At 35.9% G+C, this 17,450-nt stretch overlaps 1 protein-coding gene across 4 annotated transcripts in view; it reads left to right on the top strand.

Moving 5' to 3' along the window:
• The window catches only part of TAFA2 (TAFA chemokine like family member 2), a 189,052-nt gene that overhangs the window by 95,718 nt on the left and 75,884 nt on the right, over nt 1-17,450 (top strand). Inside the window, exon 1 of one of the 4 annotated variants that reach the window (XR_010027605.1) lies at nt 9,684-9,801. The exons of the other annotated variants lie outside the window; for them this stretch is intronic. The gene's annotated coding sequence lies outside the window, so the exon portion shown is untranslated. Of the gene's footprint in view, nt 1-9,683; nt 9,802-17,450 lie in introns of those variants that run through there. 4 annotated transcript variants of the gene reach the window in all.

Here is a 17,450-nt window from a genome sequence, read left to right on the forward strand (position 1 = left end):
GGTCGGAGCTCAAAGGTGACCCTGCTTGAGCAGGTGTCTGCAGTAGAAACCTCCTGCTTCCTGATGTTGCTTCCAGCCTTGCCTGACTAAAATAACCTTTCCTTTGCTGGTAGAAAAGAAGTGAACAAAGGAGACAAAGAGAGAAACTTTCCTTGTATATCCCACATTTTTTGTGCAGACCACCAAATATGGCTTTGACATGGTATTGCTATTGCTTCTGGCTTGTCCTATTCTGTAGTCTGCCAGACCAATGCATTCCTGAGGGATTAACCCTGTGGCTGGTTTTGTGAAAGTCCATTTCTCAGAGGATTACTGACAATCCAGAGGAAACCAGGCACTAATGGACTAATATAAAACATGATGTGTTTTTTTTTTTTTCTTGTACCTTTATCAGTGTGTGTTGCAACACTCAGGTCAAAGAGCATGTCTGGCAGAGGCTGGTTGTTTTCATGCCTGAGACTGTCAGTCTCTGCAGCTTTGAAACCACCAATGAATGTGGTGGCTTTTCTGTGCAAGAATTCACCTCCTACTCAGACTAAGCTTTTGTTTTGTCATTGAAGGGAGAACCTGAATCTGTTGTATTTTATTAATAATAAGAAACATTTTAGTTCTCCAGTATGTTCTTTTGCATGCCTTCTTTTACCTGATCAAATACTTCTTAGCAGTTCCTTTAATGCTTATGTATCATGGAACATTAGGCACCAAATAAGGGCTGTATCTAATAGTGCAGAATGAATGGTCCTCCTGCTGCAAGGCCTCACTTATCACTGTCATAAAAGAAGGAAAACAATGTAGCACGGTGGGCACTGGTGTTTGCTGCTTAGAGACATCAGTAGGGCACTTGAGGAGATCCTTGCAGCTGTGTCACAGGTGTTGTGGACAACTATGTGAACAACTGCAGCTCTTTCTGCAGGGAAATGTAAGTACAAGGCTTTGGCACCTGTGTCCTTATGAAACTTCAGCTGCTGTTGCTAAAGGCCAGCATGAAAACCAAGAGGCTGGGAAAGGAGGTGGCTTTATTTTTTATTATATAGAATTTGTCTGTTCAGGAGTCTTTTGGTTTTAATAAAAGGAAATCTCATCACATGTAGATTGTAGTTCTGAAATTCAGAAAACAAAGTAATAGGTTAAATTTATTTGGGGGGGCTTTTAATGTAGTAATGTTTTTCAACATCTTAGAAAACAGGTTATGCTGTCACATGGATTTGCACTAGAGGATACTGAGATTATTTGCTCGTGTTCCAGATGTCTAGCCTGTAGATAGCTTTCTCTGATTTTAACACTCAACATACATAGCAGAGGACTAAACCAGTTAAAATGGTAAGCATGCATCTCAGTGTTCACTGAACCTAGTGTAGAGACTGATGCAATTTTTTACTGATCAATTGACTGGATTAACTCATAAGCAACCAGCAATACCTAGCTATGTACTGTAGCTGTATCTATCTGTATCTCCTTCACGTTGCTTTCATACTGTTTGAAATTAACTTAATTTGAAAAATGTTTTGTCAATAGACATCAAGTTAAGTGTAAGTGGTTCTGCATATTTACCATTTTTTACTGAATTTAAGTAAATTTTATTTATATTAAAGGTTGCATAATTTTGTAAATATCTATGATGGGCAAATTTTTAATCTCTCCCTTCAATTAAAGATAAACTAGCCCGTTCTTAATGTGAGAAAACCTAGGATTCATTATCTAAATCAACAGCCATATTCCCTTATCTCAGCAAAAATGCTATTTTTAATTAAATGAAATTTCAGCAATGAAAGGTTTTGTTGGAATTGCTGCTTGCTTAGTCAGAAAGATTTTCACATGTTCACACATACACAGTTTATATATTCTGTCAGACTCTCTTTGAAAGATTTTACAATCTGAAGATGTGATATGGAATGGTCCTGTCTTTCTGAATTGTCTGTATTTGCAGTTGATCCCTTTGTAGGATTGGATTTTCAGAATAACAGAGGTTAAAAAGCTACATTTTAATTTATGTCTCTGTTCTCCAAAGTACCAGTGTTAACCTGTCAAGCTTTCACCAAACTTGGGATGTGAACTGTAATAAAGAATGAATCTGCTCTTTCTAAGAATTTTAAAGTATAGAGCTCACAGTTTTTATGTAAGAGGTAGGGTTTGAAAATGTTGGAGCTATTTGAACATCACCTGATCTTGGTGGAATTATGCAATCAGAAACCTAATATGAGATCCATATTGTTTAGTAATTCATTTAATATGAAGTTTTAATAAATAATAATAATAACAATAATAACAACAACAACAATAACAACAACAATTTTTAGAACAACCAAACTAAAGAAAAATACTTAGGAAAAATTAATTATAAATACAACATCAATAATGTACAAGCTAGAGTAGATCAAAGTAACTTTTGATTAAACTATTTTTAGTTGGAAAACATTGCCAGAACTGAACTTGAACTGCTTCTGAGAGATTCTTTTTGATTAGTTTCCTGGCTTAAATTAGTTTTGAAAAGGTTTTAAAGTTGTGGAAACAATACCCTTTGCCATTTTCCAAATGAAGATTTTTGTTTTTCTCAATTGAAACAATTGTTTTGAAACATGTATTGGTTTTATAGTAACATCAGCAATGGAATAGGAATTTTAAACTAAATATCTTCTGTAGATAGCATTCTCAAGTTGCAAAAGTTTGGCAAATTTGACCTTTGTTTTCCTCTCAATGGGAAGGAGAAGTGGTTGAATATTTTTGTGTGCTGGGAAGTTACTGTCCTGTAACTTCTGAGATCTGTTCCAGCACATGGAAAGGGATAGGATGTACCTACCCTAAGGAATCTGCTGAGGACACAAGAGTAGAGCTAGAAGAATATCCATCAAGGGAGATGGCCTTCCCACCCTGCTTAAGCCTTCCTGTGTTAATGTTCCTAGTTTATCTCTCTTCCCACCCTGCTTAAGCCTTCCTAGTTTATCTCTTGAGCCAGCATAGAATGTATAATCAACTGATGATGGGTAACAACCAAGGGAAAGAAAAACAAAAATAAAAAGAAAAGTTCAGAGGGTCAAGGGCTCAAAAATGGTGAGTGAGTTCAGGAAAAAGGCATGGAGCAGAGCATGTCTGAGAGAGGCCACTGCTTTCAGAAACACCTGCTGGTGATTTGCTCAGAGAGGTGTGCCAATTAAGGATCCTTACCATTATTTTCTTCCTTCTGCTGGTGTTGATGCCCAGGAAGCCAGGGCCAGGAGGACAAAGTGGTGTAATGAGATTGTAGGGCTTCTGAGAGAAAACATATAGAAGAGGTGAGGAGAACTTTGTATCCAGAGTATCAGCAAGAGAACCTGGAGGACCTGAAAAGGGAATGGTGACCTGGAGCTCTTGGGGCACACATGTTCCTTTCACTAGTGAAGGCACATGAATCAGGGATCGAAGAACTGCTTCACAAATAACATGTCTGTGCCCACTGCCTTCAGAAGATTTGCCAGATGATGACCTGGCGTGCTGTGGTTTGACCACAGGCTAGCCTTTCTAGGGAATAACAAGTACTCTGACAGTAGAGAGGAAAACAAGATATGAACCTGTGATAAATCAATGTATTTAAGGAGATAGGAAGGGACAGAAATGCAGAAAGTTAGGAATCACCAAGTGAAGTAAGCTAGAGGATATGCCAGGAGACAAATGTGTTGCATATAAAAGTAAGGAACATAGGGAAGGTGAGGACCCTGTAGTTGTGAAGAGAGATGAGAAATACAGGTATTGCAGGTAGGGCAGAGGCCTCTACTTACTTAAGTATAGAATAACTGAAAATAAGAACCAAAAGAAGCCTCCTAATCCAAACCCCAGCTCCAGTGTAGGGTCACTACTCAACCATGCATACTTGAATAATTTACTCTATTTCTGGTAGGTTTTCATTTAGCATTATTTTAACAAGTATGCTATTGCCTCAGGGATATTATCCTTAGGGAAGCACAAAAAACTACCTTCAGACACTGGCTTTTGCTTGTCTTGCAGCAGCCTCCTAATTTATCTCTCCAAGTGAAAGTGAAATTAAATCAAAGATATATCAAATTCCTTTACCGAAAATCTTGAGAAAAAAATACTTGTTCAATATAGTACCTGGAAAATTTGAGCTGTGTAAGTGATCTGAGTGAATAACTGAGAGAGCAAAGAGGATTATAACACCACAACGGGAGTGTTAGTGCCTAAACTGTTTAGAATGGTTTCTGCTCAGGCAGAATATTACTGTCTGTTGCAAGAGAAAAACTTTTTCTTCTTTCTGCTTTTTATTTCCTTTTGAGTTTTTTGGCTTTCTAGTTTTGTTCTTTGTCAAATGAATTATTATAGGCTTTATAAAGAAATAGGAAGTATCAAGTTTCATTGTTATATATGCCAGAGAGATGGATCGATGGTTATTACAATTTCCAGATTTATTTGTATGCTTCCACTGACTTGGTCTTTGGAAGAACAGCAGATTAGCCCTTGATTACTGGGGGATGAACAATTCACAGTGAATAACTTATTTGGCAAATGACTTATGACTTAGAATAATTTATTTCACTGAATGAATCCATTTGATGTTGCACAGGCTTTTTAGGTGAACAGCTTTCATTCTATAGATTATTCATAATTGGTTATGCAATTTCCATAATTACATAAGTTTGTATATTGAAAACAAGATAACAAGTCTCAGTCTCTTTACCCTGACACAGATGCCCTGCTATGGTAGAGGCTTAGCAAAACTGGAAATCTGCAAGGATCTGTAAGAGTTCTGCAATTTGAGGCTAAATGACACATTTTTAATTGACTTCTTGCTATTCCAGGTATGTACTTTTGCTAGCAAACATTGCTTATATCTGTTCAGCATGGAAAAATGGCTATCTCAACTCTGAAACTATCTGTGTGATGCATTTGCTGCTCATCTGCAGATGCTTCAAGTAACAATGTCTACTGCCAGTATTGAACAGATTTTCCAGTAGTTTTGGCAGCTGTTTGTAGTGAGTGAAGCAACAGGGGAGTGTTGGAGAGCATGGACAGCATGAGGAAGAGGAGCACACAGAACAATATCTGAAATACTGTCTGTTACATGACTTTTATTCAAGACAAAAATATATGGAGGCAAGCCCAGACTGACTTGATTGACAATAATGGTCTGGATCTGGAATGATTAGCAGTCTACAAAGGTTTATGGATCTCATCATGAAGTGAGATTCCACTAGGAGTGTCCTTAAACTACTTAGCAGTATGTGCTAGCACTGTCCAGAATTGCTACCATCTCGAGGAAGCAGCTAAAGCACAAGTAGATAGACTTTAAGTTCCTGGAATGGATATATGTATACTGAGAGAGAACCTAATAATCAGCCTCTGGCTCAGGAATTTGGAGATCTGATAATGTGGGAGTGCAGAATTAAGGTGCTGATAAAATTAATACTTATTTTTAATTCTTCCCTAGACATTTGAGTCTTTGAACACAAAGAAATAATTTTCCATTGGACAACAAAGTCTAGCTGATCACAGCAGAAGACTGAATGGTCTGGTTTTTTTCCTTTGTGGGTTTTTTTTTTTTAATTTTTATTTTTTTATATTTTTTTTCTTGTTTCATTTTTTAAGGAATTCAGTGCTTTGCTTTGTGGATATTGAAGTTATTGTTGATATTGGTACTGTCCTGGGAAACTCAGTTGATCCTTCACTATCTTAATGAGTGGCTTTATTGTTACGCAGTTGGTTGAGGCAGAGTCGTGTAGCTGTTACCTGCGTTGGGGGCAGCTGTACACTTTGGAGACTGCAAGGGAAATGGTGCTGTCTCTTGACAAAGAAGGGATTTACTGAACAATATTTCTGGGAACTATGGCTGTCTGATGTCTGCTGAAAGCAAACAGTTTGCAGAGAAAGCCTTACTACACTTTGAATAATTGTATTTGGAGACTTTCCAAGATTTACAACGGCCAATGAGATGCTGATCCAAAATGAGATATCCAGGGATATCTCATCAGACATATTATGTGTTCCTATTTTGGAAAAAAATAAGGTACTTAAAAAAATTAAGTAAAATTTATTTCATTTATATTTCAGATTCTTCAGAAATTAATGAATGAGTTCATGAGGGCTTCCTGGACTATGTCATCGGCTTCTGATACACATAAATAGATGCAGTTGTCTTATGCAATCACTAGATGCCATTTCTTGATGCCAACCAAATATGATTGCAGTGTGCTACAAAGCTGAATTTTTCTTTTCTTTTATTGACTATCACTTTTAGTTGCAATATTAATACAGTGAAGACTTGGTCATAAATAAAATAGAGTCTGCAGGGAAGGGTTGCAACAACATTAACAGTGAAAATCATTACTATTTTTAAAAGTACATCTTGAAATCAACTGAAGAAAATATTTTGTAATTTGATAGATATAAAGCTGTGTTAAATATTTGTGTGTGCTTTAGGGCAAAATAAACCCACAAAATTCTTAAGGAAAGCTCAAAATAACTTTTTTTCCTTCGTAAAGGGGAATTCAAAGCTTCTTCTGCTGTTATGCACAATGTGATGATTTAAAGCCTAAAGGATTTTCTCCCTAAATCACCTATTCAAATTTGTATGATGGAAACATATTTAAATATAAAATTTTTCATCTTGTTTTTCATTTGAACTTTTAAATACTTTTTCAGGAAAGCGAGTGTCTCGTTAATCCTTTTCGCCATTCCACCATACTGATCTGCAAGTAGATGAGAATCATCACCTTACCTTTCTTTTTAAAAAAAAACTAATTATATCTACTTAGTTTTTAAACCCAATATACATCTAGTCTCATTGAATCTTACCACTTTTAAAATGTTATACAATAATTCCCTCCTCATCATGTATATTGGAATTTGTCCATTCTGTGGCTGGACTCTGTGATGCTAAATGTCTTTTCCAACATAAAGGATGCTATGATTATTTGAAAATCTTCAATTTTCAGTGAAATATTTAAGTTACAGCGCAATGATAGAATGGGAGATGGCATAATTGACCCTTTGCTGTATTCATACAATTCTCTTTACCCTTTACAGGAGTTGACAAAGAGCCAAAGATGATCATGCCATGTTTCACAGTTTGAGATAAGAGATCATCTTCCTACTTGAAACTCTGCTTATTTTTAGAATGTTTTGTATAATTTTCTTACTTTAATAATGAATATTAAAGGAAAATAATCAAGGAAGATTTCACATACCTTTAAATAATTTTAAGTGAAAATTATTTTATGTAGGATTTTATTTTCTTTCCTGGGGATTTTTAATGGCACTTTTAACAGATTTATGAAAACTTTACTAGGTTTTTATTCTTCAAATTCAGTTTTAAACCAAAAGCAAAAAACTAAAATACTTTATTGCCTTAGAAACCTAAGAAAATGTGCTGCCTTAAAATAGCAAGAAAAAAAAATGTGACAAGAATTACAACTTAAAGAACAAATATCTACTAAAAAATTTGAGATTAGCAGTCGGACACTCAGAGGCAGAATTGAATGCACAGGGCTGAAGACTTTCAGCTCTCAGCAAGGTGCTGTCATATGCTCCAGGCTTGACTGCCCCTGGAGAAACGCAATATCCAAAATACATTTGAGGTGTTGCTTATGGTGGGGCATGCTGCTTGGAGGGGTCTGCACAGGTTACTGAATATGTTTTGGAAAGTTCCCTGCATTGAGCAGTGCAGGATCTGAAAGCAGAACATTCAAATATAGTCATACAGTTTCCTTCAATCCATGACAAAACTTTCTGAATTTTCCTTGCTGCATTACCTGCTTTTGCTTCCTCGTCCCTGAGACCCTGTCTCCCCACACTTGCCTCTCTGTGCTTCAGTGTAGTCTAGCCTTGTTTATCTGGGTGTTTGAGGAGTTCTCCTATTTTCATTCCTTATTTTTCTCTTTCTTTCCTAAAATTGGCCAGATACTGGGAGTTCTGGCTAACTTTGCTGCAGTACTTGTGGAAAAAAAGAGAAACAGAAAGGAAACAAGTCTCCTCCCTGTTCTGTTCTATGTCATAAAAAATATTTCCCTTTTTTTTCCCCCATTTTTTTATTTTTGAGTGTATGCCCTCAGTCTCCGCTGTCCACACAATTTTGGATGTAGCTCATGGGAGTTACTACTATTTCTTTCTGAACCAAAGTACCCTGAGGTGCATGTTTCATTTTTATATTGAGAAAATGGAACAGTCAACGTAATTGCTGGTTTGAAGGGTTTGGTTTGTATTTTGGACAATGTGTAGCTCCTGTGGTCTGAAAGCAGCAAAGAAGGCGCAACTTCAGGAAAGCAAAAGGAAGCTTGGACATTGATGCTGTTAAACAGAAGAGTTCTTGCAGATTCCCTTTTTAGTTGGGAAGACTATTTGTCCTGGACTGAGTGACAAGGTTGGTTTGCCTGTAGTTGTTGGAGCACTACAGAATAATTTGTATTGCTAAAACTCCTGAATTTACTATGAAGGAACAGTTGTGTAGGAAGTGCTGAAGTGGGATATTTGCCTCATGAAGAGGGCAAGAGAGCAAGCTGACTGAGCTCAATTTGTTTATTGCTTAGGATTATAAAGGCAGAGATATAAAGTTGTACTTCCAGTTTATCTTTCTTTTCTGGTGCTTCCGTGACTGAAACAGAGAAATCTCTGCACCTCCTTTTACAAATAATATTGATACCTTGTTAATAAAATGTAGCACCACAATTTCCAGTCTTCTTTAGCAGCTTATCTGAAAAGTAAAACCACAGAGTATAACATTCACAGATCATCCATGTTTGGTATCTGCTTGGCAATTTTGAAGTGGCTAATATAAAAGCACAAGATATAGAAATCATCTGAGTAGTTCAAAATGGAAAAATGAAATAATTTTGAAAAACTCTAGAAGAATAATGGTCATAGAAAGTTCAGCTAAATCTCTTGATATAAATTCTTTAGTGTTGTGGCATCCATGTTCATATTGTGCCAGCACATTCATATAACAATTACACTGAATAAAGTCAAATCAGCATAGAACACCCTGAAGATAAGTCACAGAAACTAATATTAACCTGTGCTTCGGATTGTTTTAGCAGATTTCTAAATTGATTTATTTAAGCAGATTTCATTAAGCAGATTTCTTGCATTTCAGAAACATTTTATCTATTGCTAAGGTTTACTTCAGCTCATTTCAAACAAGAAGAAAAAAATTGAGTACCGCTGCTTTGAGAATCTCAAATAATAAGATAGGTAGTAAATATTCTTTTGGGTGGGTATTGAAGAACATGATAATCTCATTATGGAGAGTTAATTTGGAAACTGACTGCTAGCACCTTCATAACATCCAAAATATCTAACACAAGAAGTACATATGACATTTTGGGACAGAGAAGAGAGATCTATAAATTGTGTGTTTTCAACAGCTAAGTGACCCATAAGCCAATATGACAGATATCCTATGTAGCAAAATTGCCATTTTTAGAAGATAATAGGTACATTTAAATTTTACCAGGCTTGACTTCTAGCAACATCCACCATGCATAAACTAGAGTTGTCATGTTAGGAGTCCAGAGGGGAATAACTGCTGTCTGTGTCTCTTTTTCAGAGCTGCTGTGGTCTATGCATATGTCATCCTTTTACATGTCCAGCATTTTCTTGGATTCTCATGCAGTGAAGGTGCCTCGCTTTCTTAGTGATATCTTTTGATTTTTTTGATTCCAGATGGTATTGGCATCCTGTGACCCTCTGCTGGCTTGGCACTTTCTCCAGTAAACTGTAGCCTGCAGCAGTATCCTGGGGAAAAAATCCTGATGTGCTTCCTGTTGTAGAGGCCAGTGCCATGACCATTGCTGGTTTTAGAACTTAGCTAACTTGCTAAAGGTAAAGCTTGTAAGCTGCTTTGCATTCTTTGGTCCTAAATTGGTACTTCTAGACATCCTGGGATTTGACCATGGCATATATTATGTATTTTTCTTTGGGTAAAGTTTAAAAGGCCTTCTGAACTATGATCTAACACCTCACCAGTAAATAACTTATAAAAAATAATACTGTGTAGACTGTGATTATTTCAGTGTGTAGAAACTGAAAGCAGACAGAACTTCTACCCACTGCCATATAAGCAAACCTCATATTTTGGTTTTAATTAACACAATCACAGCTTGTCCTGATTTATAAAAAAGTCATTATTGTGAAGTACTTTTTGAAGCTCTTAATTGAATAGAGCCACTTCCATAAAGTTAAGGTCCTTGCCAAATGAAGACTGCTGTTCCACAATGCACAGAACTGTAACAGAAAATCATTCTGAGGTGGCAAACAAAAAGAAAGCAGAAATGAAAATTATTAAAAACATATTTAATCAACAACATACGTATTTTTATGGAAAATTAGTTTGGTCAAAAATCAGAAAATTATAAATGAATAAATCTGTTTTCATCAAAATAACAGTAAATATTTGCAAATTATTTTTCACTTGTACTCTGAAGAGAGGTTTCTAAGAAGATTGTTCATCAAAACTAGTAACAAATAAAGCTGAAATGAGACATGAGAGAAGTTCTTCTCTTAGATTAATAAATAGTTACATGTTAGGAAAAAATATCATAATTCTTTCTTTTCAGTAGAAAAGATTGGTGGAGTCCAGAAGAAACTGCTACACCTATCTGTTCAAGATGTTCATAAATGATCTAGAAAAAGAGGTGAATGGGGAGATGACAAAGTGTGCTGATGCTATCTTTTCAGTGAAGTAAAAATGCCAAGTAACAGAAGTAACTGATGAGATTTGCAAAAGATTTCGAAATACAAGGAGTTAGTATGAGAAAGTGCCAGATGAAATTCAGTGTTGATAGTGATGCACATTGGGAAGAAAAGCTAACTTTGCATTCCTAATGATGGGCTCTGAATGATTATTTCCACTCAGGGTAGAAATCTTGGAATTATAATAGATTGTCCTATGATAAAGTCAGCTCAGTGCTTAGAAATTTCTAAGCACTGAGCTGACTTTATCATAGAACAATCTATTATAATATATTATAATATATATAATTATATATATTATTTTATATATTTATATCTATTATATATATTATAATATATATATTTTTTTTGCACTGATTCAACAGTGCAAAAAAATGGCAAAAAATGGAAAGAAGTGCTGGGAAGGTATGGCGAACAAAGTAGACAACATCATTAGGGCATTGTACAAATTTCTGGCCTGTCTTCATCCTTGAGAATTGGCACGCTTCTAGGGTTCTAGCCCTAAAATACATATAGCATAGTAGAATTAGACAAGATAAAGAGTATGTGACTCTTGAAAGGTGTGTAATGGCTTCCTTAAATAAAGAGTGACTTTCTGTGCCAGTGTACTTCAACCTGAAAAAGAGAATTTGACCAGCCCTGTCTTGGAGTATTCTGTGGGTAAAGCAGAGTTTATAATGGCATTGCCATGATGTGCTTTATTTTATATTGTTCCTTCGGTGTCATTGTTTACTATTGCCAAGGACAGGATGTTGAGTTATACAAGTGTTTGGTCTGACATCCTACTTATCCTTTTGTTCTGCCTTTTTCCTATGGAGAGAAGGAAGAAGAAATATTTGAATATTCATATTCACTTTTTAACTAATAGTAGACTAGAATTTTGGGACTGAAGAAAGCCTTTCTGTCTGTCTGTCATGTCTGCACAAGTATGACATGGTAATATCACATACTAGGAACTGAAAGCCAATGAAGTGCGTAGATAATTTTATATTTTACTCAACTCCTTAAACTTTGAAATGTTTAAGTTGGAAAAGATTTCTAAGATCTAGAAGTCTAACATTAACCCAGCACTACCAAGTGCTCCACTCAACCACATCCCTAAGTGCCACATCTGCCCCTTCCATTTTATTTGCCTCCATTTCACTGTTCTATATTATTAGTTTTAGTTTGGCCACTTCACGCTATCATTGCAATTTGCATTTGAGATTTCCATTCAATTGGAAGATTAAAAATAAAATGTTATTGTAGAATTTGACTTGGGAAGAGAAGTCATATAATTTTTTGAAAGCACCCAGCAGTCTATCTTAGTGTCGGTAGAGAGTCATATGACATGAACAACATTGTGTTTGTTTTGTATAAATTTTTAGAGAAAAGTAAGACCACCTGTCACTGAATACAACTTAGGAAAATGAACAATTTAGTTGATGAGAGATTTCTGAAAAGTTGTTTGCAGTAGAGTCTTCTGATTAATGTTATTTTTATGTACACACACTTTTGGAAATAAACTGTTTTGTAATAAGTTTTTCTTGTTTTACGGTGAGGAGATCCACACATGGAGCTAATATGACATAGTTAGTATCTTGTAAATGAACATATTTTCCTAGTTAATGTTTGTTTCTAGCTGTTGGAGTAACTGTTAAGCAGTCCTGCATTTAACTTGATCAGTGGTGTTCCATAAAACTCCTTGTGTATGTCTTCCATGTCCAGCTCCATCTCAGCATTTTAAGTCTAAACCCCAAATTTAGAAATGAAAATTGCGAGCTTTAAATTTTATTGGTATAAAAGACATCTCTGGAATAATATGGAGAGAAGATAATAAGGGAGACATGCATTGGTAGAGTGGAAAGTAAATAGAAATGACATGGTAAGGCACAATGGAGATTGGTAGGAGTATTAATTCTTACATAGTATCTGTTAAAATAAATCACAGATTTTTATGGAGGTTGTCATGGCATGCCTAAGTAGGGAAATATTTATTATACTCTTTTGTTGAACACCTAGCCTAAATCTGACAATTAATTCCATAGTCTGAAAAAATACTGGATGAAAAGTGTCCTTTCCATTGAGTGTTGTCAATTTTCTATTTTAAATTTCACATAGATGTCAGTTATTCCTTTACTGAAAGAGATAGTAAATGAAGATTCCCCAGATGGATAATCAGAGACAAAAGCAGAAAACACATAATGTTTAGATATTTCCAATGCCTGCAAATATATTTTAGAAAAGAAATCTAAAAAGCTCCATTGTACCTTTTAACACTAAAAAAAGTGGATTGTGAGAAAGATGAAGCCTAAAGAAACTAATTGAAGAAAGCAGCAACATGGATAAAAATGCTTGCAGGTAAATTTGATATATTTAAAGAAACTATAAACTTAAGGGCTAATTGTACGATACTTTCAAAATAATGTTAGATAAGGATCAGAGAGAAGCTGTTAGAACTCATAGACTAGCATTCAAAGGAGGAAATAAATGTAAACTTGGCAGCTCAAAAGTAAAATTGCAATGAAATGAGACAAAACTGTTTTGAGGGGCAACTTGGTAAGGGAAACCTAAAATTAAAAGACACCTCCCCTCTCCCCCAACAGAAATGGGAAATTTTCAAGAAAATGCTAAAAATAGGGAGATAATCAAAGCTATTGACTATAATAAGGCCATTCTGCAGGAACCCTGATTAGTTGTGTGCATTTATGTATTATGCAGAGAAGACTAGGAAAATACTTTCTTCAAAGTCATTGTTTATGGATGATATATTGGAGGGACTTTGTCAAATTAATGTGTCAATTAAAGACATTTTCTAACAGGTCAATATAATTAATAGTAACAGTTCACTGTTATCTGGTGGTTTTCATCCAAATGTTCTATGTAATTTAAATATAAAGCTGGTGATCTGCTAACAGTAATAAGCAACCTACAATTTTGAATGAGTAGGACCTGGAAAATATGATACTAGTGTTTGAAATGGGGAATCTCAGGATGAGAATTACATACCAGTAAATTTGAAGTTTGCATTAAACAATTTGATAGACATTATTATAAAGAATAAAATTGGTGGATTCATAAGTGGATTCAGTAAGCACTAATATGGCTTGGAAACTAGAAGGATATGTCATGAATCAAAAACCTAGAGTTCTTTGAATGTGTCAGTAAACATTGGCTAAAGATGATGTAGATGATATAATCTAGTCGGAGCTGTGAAAGAGATCCTATCAAATTCCTGTAAAAAAGACCTATATTGCCACCTTATTAAAAGATAGGAATCAATGGTTTGTTTTTATAATGGAGTGTAGTTACAAAAAAATCCTGCAGAAGTCTGTGCTGAGCCTAGGCTGCTCAACATGTCCATAAATTTGAATATCACAGACTCATAAATTATTCAGAAAATGAGATGAGCATTATAGCAACAAAGTTTGCAGACAAAACAAAGTAATGCTTGGTATTTAAAACAGTCTGGGATGAGATTCTGATGGTACAATACTGGGTTACTGGGTAATAAAATGGCAAATGAAACTCAATGTCAACAAACACCAAGTGATGCATGCAGAGGAAATGGTCTTAACTGCACATACAGAATAGTGACCTCAAAATTTCCATTGTTATTATAATTTAGCAATATTAGAATCACAGCATATATTTAATACAGAATGTCACTTCAATGGTAAAGACTGAAAAGGAGAAGGGGGTGTTGAAAATGTAAATGTAAAGCTTTGAGAACAAACACTGGAATTTCATTAAACTGATACAATTCCATGCTGCAGAGTTTTTTTGAATACTACATGCAAGATTAACTCATTCTATCACAGATAGGTGTAGAAGAACTAGGAAGGGTACAATGAATTTAACCAGATATGAACCAGAGGCATGGAGCACCTGTGCTCTTAGAAAAGACAATGTAATCTAGGACTCTTTCCTTTGAAAAACAGGTGTGATGAAATGTGAAAAAAGGTACAAAATCATAATGCTCATTCCTTCTGGTTACTTTATAATTAAGGAGCAGCATCTAAAACAGTCTAAGACAAATAAATGGAAGTGCTTTTTTCTACAACTGAATAGTAAATTCTAAAATTTGTCACTATAGGATATTTTGAAAGGCAAACACAGAGTTTCTGAAAGTGATGAAACCAAGTTATTGAAAATAAGGCATTCATAGTTATTGTTTCCATGGTCTTTGTACAGCATAACACCCATGAGTCCTTACATTGCTGACTGCTGTATGAGGAGTCATGCTGTTTGAACTCTGTCCTGGGTTGGTGATTTTTAAATATAGGACAGAGGTCAGACTGAGCAGTTCTAAAGTTGACTTGTCTCAGAGTTTGCAAATGAACATGGAAGACCTCATTCTAAACAGCCTTTTGCATCCTTCCCCATGCAGTCATCAGCACTTAGGCAAAGAACATCTGATATAGTGCCCCTATTCCTTGGAAATGTTTTTTTCTTTGTGCTGGGAACAGGGATGTTTTAGGTACTGCTGAGCAGCACTGTCACAGCACCAGGGCTTTGGGCCTCTCCTGCTGCTCTGTCAGTGAGCTGGCTGGGATGCACAGGGAGCTGGGAGGGGACACAGAGAGCTGACCCCAACTGACCAAAGGGACAATGCAGACCAGTATTGTGTTCAACAATAAGAGCTGGGGGAAAGAAAGAACGGGGGGGACATTCAAAGTGGAGGCATTTGTCTTCCTAAGTCACCATGATGTGATGGAGCTCTGCTTGCCTGAAGATGGCTGAGCACCTGCCTGACCAAGAGAATTTGTTCCTTGCTTCGATTTGCTTGCATGCATGGCTTTTCCTTTACCTATTAAACTTCTTTTATCTCAGCCCATGAGTTTTCTCCCTTTTAGCCACCTGATTCTCTTATCCATCTTTCTGGAGGGAGAGTGACCTGGGTGGTGCTGAGCTGCTGGCTAGGGTAAAGCCATCACAGGCAGTTTTACAGTGTGGACTCACACGTGATGATGTTTCCTAACAGCAGTCTTGTGTCCAGTTTCTTTTATGTGACAATTCATGTAATTTAAACACACTGTTCACTGTATAGAAATCCCGGCAATAATGAGTACTTCTAGCATTGTGCAAATTATTTTTTAATGGTTCATTGTACTGAAGAGTGAACAAATTCATTTTAATAAAAAATATCTGACAGTATAGTACAGCTCCTGATTCAGCATGCAATTTGCAATTTTACTTCAGTGAACAGTGTGTGTACAAGGCAGTGCTTTCTTGCCCATTGCAGAGATATCATGTACATATTGTTTACTTATAGGGTAATATTAATACTTAATTATGTGTGAAGCAGTGACAAAGCTGGGTAATTATGCTGAAAGGACAATGTTATTATCCAGGCTCAGCCCTCTTCTCCCTTTGAGGAAAGGAATGGAATAGAAAAATTAAAAAGTTTATAGGCTGTACTTCATCTACAAGGGATTTCCTCTGTGCTTGGACATTCTTTAAAGTTACCAAGGGACTTGGCCTTCAGTCTTCTTTGTGCCATGCTGAAGTACTTAATCTCCTGTTAAATGAACTAACTGGAGTAACAGAAACATTCCAGCTGCAGTGGCATGGAGCTGTATTTAGGCTGGCTGCTCCATTACCTACAACGTACAGGTCTATCACAAGTACTGGGATTTTTAGTTTCAGTTATATCAGTAAGACAGTAGGAAAGGTAATTATCTTTTCTAGAGTGCTCCTTCAGCAGTGCTGGGCTTTCACTATGTTACTTTCAAATTAGAAGAATGAAGACTGAAATATATATTTGGAGATAAATGGCATTAAAAGGGAAAGATTGTGTTTAAAACCAATTGTATTTAAATGAAAGGATTTACTTCTTTTATCCTTACATGTGTCCAAAGCATTGGTATTCTGGAGCTCTCCTGGGAGGATATCTAAATTTGCAGGAGAAATGCTTCAGGTCATCACCACTATGTGTTGTTCTGTCCATTAGAAGTCAAATATGCTGTCTGTAACTATGGGCAGATAGTTAGAATAATTTGAATAGAAATTTTGTAAGGAAGATTATGTGAAAAGGACTTCCCTGAATATTATTTAGAATTACCCTTTTTGTCCTGTCACTGCGTGCACTTTTTTTATGAGGGCATATAGTGATTGAACAAGAAGGAATACCTTTAAACTGGCAGAGAATAGGTTTAGATTGGATATTAGGAAGAAATTCTTTACTCTGAGGGTGATGAGACTATGGATTAGGTTGTCCAGAGAAATGCTTTTACTGCTCCTATAAGTGTTCAAGGTCAGGTTGGATGGGGCTTGGAGAAAACTGATGTATGAAGGTGTCTATGCCCAGGGCAGGGGGTTGGAACTAGATGATCTTGAAGCTTCCTTCCAACCCAAACCATTCTATGATTCTGTGGATTGTTTTTTCCTGATAATAATTTCTGAATAATTTTTTCAATTCATACACATTGGTGAAAACATCTGAAACCTAACTGAAATAAAAACTGCATCTGCATCTCTCAGGGCTACAAATGGTCATAAAATAACTAGGAACCAGGACTACTATTTTGCTTTGCTTCTGTCATGGAGTGAGAGGGAAAGTGAATTAATTGAATATTATTCTTGAGAAAACCAGAATTGTTCATAGTAAAAAATAAGCCTCTTCTAGATAATGAAACCTGATGTATTTTTAAATTATAGTGTTACCTGAACCAAAAACTGGGAAGAGTATTACAGTGCACTTTTCCTATTGGATTAGGTTCAGGTGTATATTCCTGGGTGGAGTGTCTGAGTCTCTAGAACTTACTGGTGGCGGCAATTTACTCCTCATGGATTTTGTC

The sequence above is a fragment of the Melospiza melodia genome, chromosome 4, assembly GCF_035770615.1.
Source record: "Melospiza melodia melodia isolate bMelMel2 chromosome 4, bMelMel2.pri, whole genome shotgun sequence".
Lineage (NCBI taxonomy): Eukaryota > Metazoa > Chordata > Aves > Passeriformes > Passerellidae > Melospiza > Melospiza melodia.